This window comes from Ictidomys tridecemlineatus, chromosome 10, assembly GCF_052094955.1.
Source record: "Ictidomys tridecemlineatus isolate mIctTri1 chromosome 10, mIctTri1.hap1, whole genome shotgun sequence".
Lineage (NCBI taxonomy): Eukaryota > Metazoa > Chordata > Mammalia > Rodentia > Sciuridae > Ictidomys > Ictidomys tridecemlineatus.
In genome coordinates this window covers 47,032,724-47,045,195 of record NC_135486.1, presented here as the reverse complement: position 1 = coordinate 47,045,195, position 12,472 = coordinate 47,032,724, and positions in this window count along the sequence as shown.

Below are 12,472 nucleotides of genomic sequence, written 5' to 3'. Positions count from 1 at the left end.
CTAAGAGAGCATTCACCCCTTCTATTGTAATGCCAGATTTGTGGGACCCCAATAGACCTCCAGGAGCCGAATCCAATGCAATCACATAAGAGTCTTTATTGCAAGCTCGAGCCTGGACTCACAACCGTTTCCTACACAGCGGTCCCAGGGAGTGAGTCCTGGCCCTTTGTTCAGTGAGATTTTATAGGTTTTGGGGGATACTCTATGCGTCACAACATCACACAGCAAATCATTTCACATCGAGGGAAAATCAAACAACAACTCTTAACATTGATTAGCACATTCACTGGCGGGAACAAGTTGGGTAGGAGTGATTGGTTAGTACAAGAGAGGGATTCCTTTGAACTGATTGGTTTAAGCCATGAAGGGTGTACATGCTAAACTACATGGTTTCCCAACATGTTATCAACCACCACAAACTACTGGGGGGTCATCTGGCATCCCAGGTATTTTCCCTGTCTCATGATGGTTGGTGGTTGCTAGGGGGTTGCTATGGGTCCTCACCTAGCCTAACTGAGTCAGGGACACCTGGCACCACAGATCTCTCCTGTTAATTGTAGATAAACAACTCAGCAGGGTGGGTATGTGCCTAAGAGGGCTCTGTGGGTCTTTCCAAGGACAAGGGTCATGCCCCGCCTTCCTTGGACAGGCTTTGAGATAGAAGCTGTTTTCAAAAATGGAGTCACATCAGTTTCTCACTACCATGTGAGGATACAGCAAGAAACTGAATCTGCCAGCATCTTGATCTTGGACTTCCTGGCCTCCAGAATTGTGAGAAATAAACTTCTGTTGTTGATAAACTCTCCAGTTGGTGCTATTTCAATAGAGTAACCCGAACAGACTAAGAACAAACTGTTTCTCCTATCCCAAGCCTGTGAGTCCTTCTAGATGTGAAGACAAGATTTGATACAGGATATTTGAGTGCTTCCAACTCACCCAAAGGACTGGAAAAGCAGACTGTAGTCCAGGCCACCTCCAGTGTAACTCCACAAAAGCTGTTGCTTGTGCCATAATCAGGAGGTTGGGACACCAGGAGGCTCCCCTGGAGCTGTTGGCTGTAAGGACACACCACCTCCAATGCCATTTAGGAATCCTCCCCACCCCCCAGTTAGCTACAGCCCACCATACCTGTGTATTCGTCGGCTGGGGCTTCTGTAACAATGTTATTGTAGACTGGGAGGCTGAAGCTACGGAAATTTATTTTCTCACAGTCCTGGAAGCTAGAAATCAGAGAGCTCAAAGTGTCAGATGTTTGGTTCTCCTGAGGCCTCTTTCCTTGACTTGCAGATGGCCACCTTCTTTCTGTGTCCTCACATGCCCTCCTCTCTGAATGCACTCCTGGTGCCTTTTTCTATAAGAGCATCAGTCTTAGTGGATTAGGACCCCACCCTTATGACCTTATTTAACCTTAATTACCTCTTCAAAGGCCCTTCCTCCAAATACAATCACCTCCTAAGGTACTGGGAGTGAGGGCTTTAACACAACTTATTTTGGGGAAACACAACTTATTTCCTAACAATCCTTGGGGCTACACTGGCAAAACCCAGACACCCCTGCCTTGTCTCTTTACATCCCTAAGACTGGACCAAACACTAGCATTCTGGCACTTAAAAAGCCAGTCCTGCAGGACTGCTTGCTAGCAGAAGCAATTCCAATAGTGGAAGCAAGGTTTCCATTCTACTCCTTCCAGAATTCTTGGGAGTCACCTGATTAGCCTAAGCTAACTTGCTTAATTTTCTTGAGTCCCCAAGGGAGACTGAGCATGCTTTTTTTATTTTTATTTTTCCTCCTCCTCCTCCTCTTCCTCCTCCTCCTCCTTCTTTTTTAACTTCCTAGCCTCTAAACTCTAGAAGGAAGGAAGGAAGGAAGGATGTTGAAGGACAATCCACATCACCTGCCACTGGAATCTTTCTTTATTAGTAAGAATTAGTAAGCTACCTTTCAAAGGAGCTAAGACACCGGAGAGCTGAGATTCATGAAAATGTATTATCTGTGATTGAGTTAAAAAAATGTTTAGATATCTCAGAGGCTTAAGAACAATTATTTACATGAAATAACTTGCACAGAAACAGTTATGGATATTTTTCCATTTGTAGACATATAAAAATCTTTTGTAATAAATGTGTAAATTGAGAGAGAGATAATATGAACCTGAAGTTGTATAAATTAAAGTTATTTAAAATTATTAGGTTTTTTTTACAGGATAGATTTAGTTGGAAAAAGAAATATAACTTTGGAGCTGATAAGAACGGGTTATAAACCATGAAACAGGAACCACCATTTATCCCAGTTATCCCACTCCTGGAATATACCCAAAAGACTTAAAATCACCATACTGTACTGAGGTGGCCACATCAATGTTCATAGCAGCTCAATTCACAATAGCTTAGTTATGGAACCAACTTAGGTGCCTTTCAGTAGATGAATGGATAAAGAAAATGTGGTACATATACACAATGGAATATTGCTCAGCCATAATGAAGAATAAAATCATGGCATTTGCCAGTAAATGGATGAAACTGGAGACTCAGTCAATCAAACAATGATTCAGCACAAAAATGAAAAGTTATGATATCCCCAATTTTTGCAGATACAGAAACAAAGTAGCAGGGTACAAAAGAGATTATTAAAACAATTTTTTTATCATAGCATTGATGCTTCTGTTTTGTGGAAGGCACCTAGGAAGACAGATACCCTCAAGGAGATGAAGCTTCCTGTTAAACTCTCATTCGTGCTGTCTCTCCAATATATGCAAAAAATCTTCCATCACACAACACCGTGCAACTACAGGCAGGAGAAATGGTCCACTTCTTTAGAATAAATGAAAGACATTTCAGATATAAGCCAATATCTCTTATCAAACGATGTAAGCCAAGTGATATAAGCCAATCCCAAAAAATCAAAGGCCAAACGTTCTCTCTGATTGTGGATGCTTATTCACAATAGGTGAGGTGAGGGAGTGGAGGTTCACCAGATTGAATGGAGGCAATGGGCAATGGGAGGAAGGAAGGAGGGTATTGGAATGGGAAAGACAGTAGAATGAATTGGACATAACTTTCCTATGTTCATATATGAATACACGACCAGTATAACTCCACATCAGGTACAATCACAAGGATGGGAACTTATACTCCATGTATGTATGATATGTCAAAATACATTCTCCTCTTATGTATAACTAAGAAGAAGAAGAACAACAACAACCACCCATGAAACAGGATAATAGGTTTAATTTTCCAAAGACTGCAACTTAAAAGTGTGTGTGTATATGTGTGTGTGTGGCAGTTTTTAATCCCAGCTAAGCCTTGATTTTTTTTTTTAGCAATCTAAAAATGGAGGATGATAAACCACCACCTTTTTTAGGTTAAACACTTTATTTTCTAAAAGATTGTTTTCTAATTTGAGACCTTCTCTCATAAATGCCTTTTAGTTCAAAAGGTGATCAAAATCGATGGCATAATAAAAAAAATGAACTTTGCATTTAAGTTTTTTGCCAAAGTATATATGATAATCATGCAGGTCCTATAAAATGAAAATTTGGAATTTCAGGCAGGGCACATTTGTATATCACCTAAGGGGTGAGATTTCTGCACCAAAAAGAAAGGGATTTGAGGCAAATATAAACATAGGGTTGCAGGTAAAGGTGTTAAAACTGAAATTTGCTAAAATCAGAAATCAGGACCCTTGCATATATAGTTTCTTCTTGGAATCTGAAGAATTAAAAAAAATTATGTCTTGTTCTCAGAGAGAGCAACTTCTTCCTGTGTCCATGGCAACAGTGAAGGGCTAATCACTGAGACCCACCAAGAATTGGCTGAGCCTGGGCTGGGCGGGGGGAGGGGGGGCGGGGGGGTCCCGGGGTCTAATTAGACTGCATTCAAGTCTGTTAGCTCAAACCTTCTAACCTCTGCCATCACTGTCCAGGGTAGGAACTGGAGGGCAGAGTCTGAGTTTTGGATTACCCACTGCAAAAATGTGGGAGGAAGCACACAGGCTCCTGGCTTTGCTGGAGCCTCTCCTGGGTGGAGCAGCTTTCTCAGCATAACTCTGGGAATGAAAAGGATGACTCTCAGGGTTGGGAAACTTTTTATTGAGTGCTTTTTTTCAGATTCCAGTCTGTCTTGCCAGCCCACACTGTAGCTAAAAGCTTACCTGGCTTCTCCTTACCTGGAAGAGGCGTTCTTAAGTGCCAAGCAAACTCACTTTCTGCACACCTGCATCCAGAGCAGCGACTCGTGCAGGTTTGGAAACTGCCATGGTGGGGGCTCACCCATGAAAGACCTGTCCATTTTTGGAATCCGGCTTTTAATTTGTGTGTGCATAGATTTAGACCTGTGCTATTGTTAGATTGAAAAGCCCTTTGAAACATTCTACCTCAGAAGCAGAATCCGAAGTCTCTGGAGGATCATGTTTTAAAGCATACTACCTGACATTTAAAACAATTCTTTAATGATATAATGGAATTGTATCTTATTTGGCTGTATTTATCTAAAAGACCAGAGTATTTGGAAGATTACTGAGCCATCTGTGCTTAATAATATGTATAATAGAAAAATATGTGTATGGGACTAGGATTGTGGCTCAGTGGTAGAGCACTTGCCTAGCATGTGCGAGGCCCTGGGTTCGATCCTCAGCACCACATAAAAATAAATAAAATAAAGGCACTATATCCAACTACAACTAAAAAATAAATATTAAAAAAGAAAGAAAAATATATGTATAGCGAAATAAGGTCAGATTTATGACCTTATAAGTTAAAATAATATTTTGGACAAGATCTAAAATCCCTGCATTCATGTTTTCTCCCTTACCCACAGAATGCCATTGTAATATGTATATTATTAGAACACGCATATGTATATCTAAAACACACACATGCATATACCAACAGCACAAAGCCACACTGTGTAGTATCCAGTGGGTCTCCAATATCAGTGTCCCCTGAAAGAAACTGGGACTTAGAAAATCAGTTGATTGTACTTCTGGGGCCAAGAATGTACAAAATGGTCCTGGAATATTTTGTTGCCCCCAACCAAAAACACTTTAAAATTTGTGTGCATTTTGGTCAAAACTGTCAAATTTTGTTAAGGCTACATGAGCTGATTCAAGGGCTCTTTTGGCTAAATTGTGACTTTCTGAGCACCAAAGAAAGAACTAATGACTACAAATAGTTCAAACAGATTATATTGGTGGAAGCTATGAGTTCACCACAGTGTTTTGGGGGAAAAGATATAGCACAAAGACAATACAGCTCTAAAAGACTGTCATTTTGTGACGCCATTTTAATATCCCTAAGTGCTTTGGCCCTGCTAGACTCATACAAAATGAGAAAAAATGGAGAATTCCAAATCCCCCCAAATTTATGAAAGCATCACATAAGGACGTGAGGGATCCAATGGAATGGAATTAAGGTGTCTTTGTAGCCTGATGGAAAGACAGTTAAATAACAAGAGTGAATGAAAAAAGTGCAAAATCCCACTGAAGCAGGGAAGGATGTTTGCCTGAAATAAGATATGGTATTTGTTGAACCTAAGGAATGATGGCTATAAGATCAAGTGCTTTTGGGGAGACATTGGAGCTCCTGCCCTTCAGCCAGGTCCATAGGTTTCCAACTCTTGTGGGCTGCAGAACACACTCTGTGTCCTGGGCAGGGTGTTTTCTGACCTCTAGTGGTTCTCTCTGGTAATAACAGGGTATAACAACAACATCAACGTGTCAAAAAATAGAAAGAAATGGTATGACATTTCTGTGCCTTGGGCTGGAATTATTATCTCCATTCAGTTTGGTAGCAGGAATTATCTCATACCAAGCAGAATCTTGGACAAGTGAGTTATTACTTAAATTCAGCTCGATGGAACAAGACTTTCTGAAGTTGGGTGTACAAAGAACAATGTGGTTATTGGTGGGTGTTTGTCTGGGATGATGTTGAAATAGCTAGCAGCACAGTAGGCTGGTATTCAACAGCCAGGGTTAAGACCTTGCTGATTTGGACCAACTCACTTAAACATCTTTGAACTGTTTTCCTTTCTTCCTTGTGAGAAAGGAGGCCATGAATGAATGGTTTCTCAGGCCTCATCTGTCTGTAATATTCGGAGAACAAAAATGTTGAAGAGTTTAAAAATCAGAACTGATTTCTCAGTCTGGATATCTGTTTTCATAGTTAAGTTAAATCCCTTTAATGAACAGGATCATCCTTTCAAAGAAGTAGTTAAAGAAAATATTACAGCTCACATTTTAGACCTCAACATTTGAAGCTAAAGTAATTGGATTAGTTCACCCTTCCCACCCCCTTTACAAACAGCTGAGAAAAAAAAAAACCTGTCTACTTTATTCCCATTCTGAGGTACTTAATAGTCAAATAATAATAATAATGTATTTTACGAAAGTCATCCTAATGTTTGCAAATTTGGAACTATTTGTCTTGAATGGAGACCATCAAAGAGGTCCACTAAAATGAAGTTATTGGCACTAAGTGATATTTGCCTAGGGTGAGTATCTGGCTCCAATGAGATTGGGTTATTCTTGTCTTTTAAATTAACATATATATCAGTGTATTGAGTATATCCACACTGTTGTTCAAGCAATCTTCAGAATTCTTCCTTTGCAGACCTGAAACTTTATATTCATTAAGCATGATTTCCCCATTTCTCCTTTTCACTAGTCACTTGGAACCACCAGTCTACTTTGTCTTTATTAATTTGACTACTCTAGGTAGAAGAAACATGATATTTGACAGGTTTATTTCATTTTGCATATTGTCCTCAAGGTTCATCCATGTTGTTACACATATCAATCCCCTGCCCTTTCAAGGCTGAATAGTATTTCATTACTTATTCCATTCCATTTTGCTTATCAATTCATCTGTCAATGAACACTTGGATTGTTTCCACCTTTTGGCAAATGTGAAAAGTGCTGCTATGGGGGCTGGGGATGTGGCTCAAGCGGTAGCGCGCTCGCCTGGCATGCGTTTGGCCCGGGTTCGATCCTCAGCACCACATACCAACAAAGATGTTGTGTCCGCCGAGAACTAAAAAATAAAACATTAAAAATTCAAAAAAAAAAAAAGTGCTGCTATGAACATGGGTGTACAAACATCTGGATGAGACCCTGCTTTCACTTCTTTTGGGGATATAACAAGAAGAGGCATTCTGGATCATAAGATAATTCTATTTCTTATTTTCTGAGAAATCATCATGCTGTTTTCCACAATGGCTGCACCATTTCCATCAGCAATTCACAAGGTTTCCAATTTTTGCACATCTTCCTCAAGACTTATTCTTTTCTGTTGATTGATTGATAGCAGTCATCCTAGTATAGGTAACAGACAGACATGAGCAGTGGAAACATGAGGCTAAGGGGATAATTCTATAAACTAGGCCTTCTGTGCTGGCCTCCATATGGTTTCTTTTCTTTTTATTGGAGCATCATATTTGTACTAATTACTTGGATTCATTTTGACATAAATATACATATAAGGAATTTGATTTCAATCCCCATACCCCTCTCCTTTCCTCCCTCCTCCCTCCCCCTTTTTTCTCCATTCTACTAGTAGATTTTCCTTTCACTCCTTTATTTATTTATTTATTTATTTAATTGGTACTTCTACATATACATAAAGGAGATACTTTGGTATATTTATATATGTATAAAACATGATTCTGTTATATTCATTCCATATGTGCTTTATTTTTAAAAAATTATTTTAATTTATTATATAGGACAGCAGAATGCATTATAATTCATACTACACATATAGAGCACAATTTTTCACATCTCTGGTTGTATACAAAGTAGAGTTAGACCATTCATGTCTTCATACATGTACCTAAGATAATGATGACCATCTCATTCCACCATCTTTCCTATCTCCATGCCCCCTCCCTTCCCTTCCCAGCCCTTTGTCCTATTAGTGTTCGTCTAATCCTACAATGCTCTCACAATCCCATCATGAATCAACATCCTTATATCACAGAAAACATTTTGTATTTTTGGGAATTGGCTAACTTCACTTAGCATTATCTTCTCCAACTCCATCCATTTATCTGCAAATGCTAAGATTTTATTCTCTTTTAATGTGTACCTTTTTCCCCACATCCTCGCCAACACTTATTGTGGTTTGTCTTTATAATTCTGCTATTCTGACTGAAGTGAGATGAAATCTTAGAGTAGTTTTGATTTTCATTTCTCTAATTGCTAGTGATGATGAACATTTTTTCATATATCTGTTGATTGATTGTATATCATCTCTGAGAAATGTCTGTTCAAGTCCTTGGCCCATTTATTGATTGGGTTTTTTTTTTTGGTGTTAAGATTTTTGAGTTCTTTATATTTCCTAGAGATTGGTGTTCTATCTGGTATGTGTGTGTGTGGTAAAAATTTGCTCCCAAAACATGAATGCTTTCTCTTTTTATTATTATTTTTATTTATATATGACAACGGAATGCATTACAATTCTTATTATACATATAAAGCACAATTTTTCATATCTCTGGTTGTATACAAAGTATATTTACAGATGAACTCAAACTAAAAAGTTTCTTCTCAGCAAAGTAAACAATATGTGAGGTGAACAGAGAACCTACATCTTAGGAGCAAATTTTTACCCTCCACACATCAGACAGAGCACTAATCTCTAGGATATTTAGAGAATTCAAAATGTTAAGCACCAGAAAAAACAAATAACTCAATCAATAAATGGACCTGAACAGACACTTCTCAGAAGATGATATATGAAAAAATGTTCATCATCACTAGCAATTAGAGAAATGCAAACCAAAACCACTCTAAGATTTCATCTCACTCCAGTCAGAATGCAGCTTTATTTATACAAACCCACACCAATATCCTCTTGCCATAGATAAGACAAGCCCTGGGCTTTAAGAGACCCCCAAGGGCTGCTGCCCTTCAGAATTCTCTAACACAGAGACACTCTTCACCATGCTGGTGAGTGGCACCCCTGAGACACGTAAGCTCCTCTCCCCAGCATATTTTCTTGCCCTTTCTCCCTTTGAGCAGGGTCTCAAGCTGGATCTGAAAGGTCTCCTGCTCTGAAGGACTCCCCTCCATGAAACCTGACCAAGTTCATTGCATGCTACTGCATCTCCTGGCTCCCAATCAGTTCCGATCTCCAAATTCCCTATGGCTATACTATACACAGATTTTCCCACAGAAAAAAGATGAAGGACGTATGTCAAAATGGCTTATGAGATATTTCAGTTTTATTTTTTCTTCTTTTGGTTTGCCTATATTTTCATTAAACAGGTGTAATTTTTATAAGAAAAAAAATTAAAGGTTTTCTTTTTCTTTTTTTTGGGGGGGGAGGGTACTGGGGATTGAACCAAGGGGCAATTACCACTGAGCCACAACCCCAGCTGGTTTTATTTTTTTATAAAAGGGGCATATGTAAAGATTATTTTCATTGCTGTTCTGAATTATTTTATGACTTTCAGCTAGAAAAGTAACATTTTTAAGCCCAAAGTGAAATTTCTAAATTGCTTTAAATGGCCTTTGAGAAACTGAGCCAAACAGAAAAGACTACAAAAAAGACTACAAAAACTAATCAACACTGATTCTAGAAAAATCTTTGAGTGGCTTAGGAATGAAGCACTTAGGAAAATGAAAGGTAATTATTAGCAATTAGTGTTCATTAGGACAAACTATACCAGATAACCTTTCTTTGACCTCCTTAACAATGAATATTGTTAAAAAGTATTTCTGGATCTGTTTCAGTGAAATATTTGGCAAAATCAAAATATGAAGCTGTGAGTTAAAAGATTTAGTAAGACTCCCAACTAGCTGAATGAAATACATGCAGTGTCATGAAATGCATGGAGTGTGTGTAAGACCCCATCGAGTGCAGGATGGAGTGGGAAGGGAGGAAGGAGGCAGAGGAGGGGTGTGCTTTGGGACAGTGGTCATCTTTGTGCTCTCCTCTGTCATTATGGCAGCACCAACAGCATGGCCAGTTGTGGAGAGAGCTTATATTAAGTGCAGCATCATAAAGCCCATTCAATCTATGATATTTTAATTCTTGGACTGTTCATTATTAGTTAATCTGGAGGTGGATAATGATAATCTATATAAATTACTGTTGCAGTTGAAAAATTTGTCCACAGTTGGCAAAGTGATATTAAACTTCAGAATGCCTCATGGTGAATTTAATTACTGATGGTATTAAGAAAAAAATCAAGATTTTAAGCATAAAAGCATACTTCTTATTTTCCCCTTTATATATTTATTTGATGGTAGCAGGAATTCAAATCAGAGCCCTGCACATGCTAAGCAAGTGATCTATCAAAGTACATCCCCAAGCCCTTCTTTTCACGTCTAAATCAGGCAACTTACCATTTTTCCCGGAAATTTTATTTTAATATTTAATTTACAACAAAGTGGAGGAAATTTTGTAATAAACATCTGAAGACTTATCACCTACATTTGACCACTTACATTTTTACTAGGCTTATTTTCTCACATATATTTTCATCTCTCCATCATCCTATCCATATTATTATTTATGCATTTCAAAGTTAATTGCAGATATAAGGTTTAATTCATATTGCCCTGATGTCTGATGATGTTCATCACTCCTTTCATGTGCTTACTGTCCTCTCATATATCTTTTCTTTAAGCAACATCAATTATTCCTTTTATTTTAGGCATATTATTATTTGGCAAATATCAAATCCCTCCCGCTTAACCACCATGATAAGAGTATACTTTTCTACTTACATATTTTGTTGTTTTGTTTTGGGGGTGGATACTGGGGATTTAACCACTGAACTACATCCCCAGCCTCTTTTTTTTTTTTTTTTTGACATCTAAATTACTTAAGTTGCTTAGGGTCTTGCTAAGTTGTTGAGGCTGGCCTTGAACTTGTGATCCTCCTGTCTCAGCTTCCCAAACCACTGGGATTACAGGCATGCACCATTAACAATTGGCTACTTATATTTTTAAAGAATTTTAAAAATTGGTGTATTATAATTATACATAATAGTGGAATTCATTACGACACCAATGGGTTTCTTGTAGACAGCATATGGTTGGGTCTTGACTTCTTTTTAATCAAATCTAAAAATTGCAACCTTTGCATTGAAGCTATTAGACCATTTAAATCTATTATAATTTAAATCTATTGTAAATGGTTGTGTTTAAAACTGCCACTTGTTATGTTTTCTGATCTGTTCTTTTGTCCGTCCCCACCCCACCACCCTCACTTTTTTTTGGCCTTTTTTTCTTATGTCTTGAGGATAATTGTTCCAATTTTTAAAATTTTTTAATTGACAAGTAAAATTTTATACATTCACACACTGGCAAGTAAAATTTATCAATGTATAATTTACAACACTGAATACTTTTTAAAAATAAAATCTTTACATTTTATCAACATTTTGATACATGTTATATAATGTATGTATGCATTATGGGATGAGCCAAATCAAACTATTTAGTGTATACATTATCTCTCATACTTTTTTTTTTTTTTTTGGTGTATGTGTAGTGAGAACACTTAAAATCTACTCTTAGCGCTGTTTAATTGTACAACATATGGTTATTACATACAGGCAACATGATAACCATGATGTACAATAGATCTCTTGAATTTATTCATTCTAACTAATTTTCTGTTCTTTCACCAATATTTTCTCAATTCAACTCCAAGGTTCTAATTACCATTATTTTACTCTGAGTTTTACTTTTAGATTCCATAAATTAGTGAGATCAAGCTGTGTTTGTCTGTGTCTAGTACATTTCACTTAATATACAGGTTCATTCATGTCATCACAAATCACAGAATTTCCTTCTTTTTTAAAGGCAGAATAGTACTCCATTGTATGAATAGACCACACATTTGGTAGTTGTTCATCTCTTGATGTACACTTAAGTTGACTCCATACTTTAGTTATTGTAAATAATGCTGCAATGAATGCGGAAATGCAGGTATTTTTTTAATTTTTTTTTTAGTTATACACGACAGTAGAATCCATTTTGACATAATTATAAAATTATGTCAGTCCCAGTACCTTCTCTCCCCTTCCCTGTGCTTCTTCCCCTTTACTGATCTTTCTGGGAGTGCAGATATTTCTTTGACATTCTGACATTATAACCTTTGGATATACACTCAGAAGTGGGACTGCTGGATCATATAGTTCCACTTTCCCACCAAATGTGTACAAGGATTCCCTCATCTCTACGTACTCACCAACACTTACCTTTTGTTTTTTGATAAAAAGGTTTTGAGGACTGGGGAGAATGCTCACCTCGCATGTGTGAGGCACTGGGTTCAATTCTCAGCAACACATAAGAATCTTAAAAAAGGGTCCATCAACAACTAAAAAAATATTAAAAAGGAAGATTATGAGATGCGATTGTGGTTTGAATTGCATTTCCATGATGATTAGTGATTTTGAGCATTTTTTTCAGATGCCTGTTGACATCCAGATGTCTTCATTTGTGAGCGTATACATTATCTATT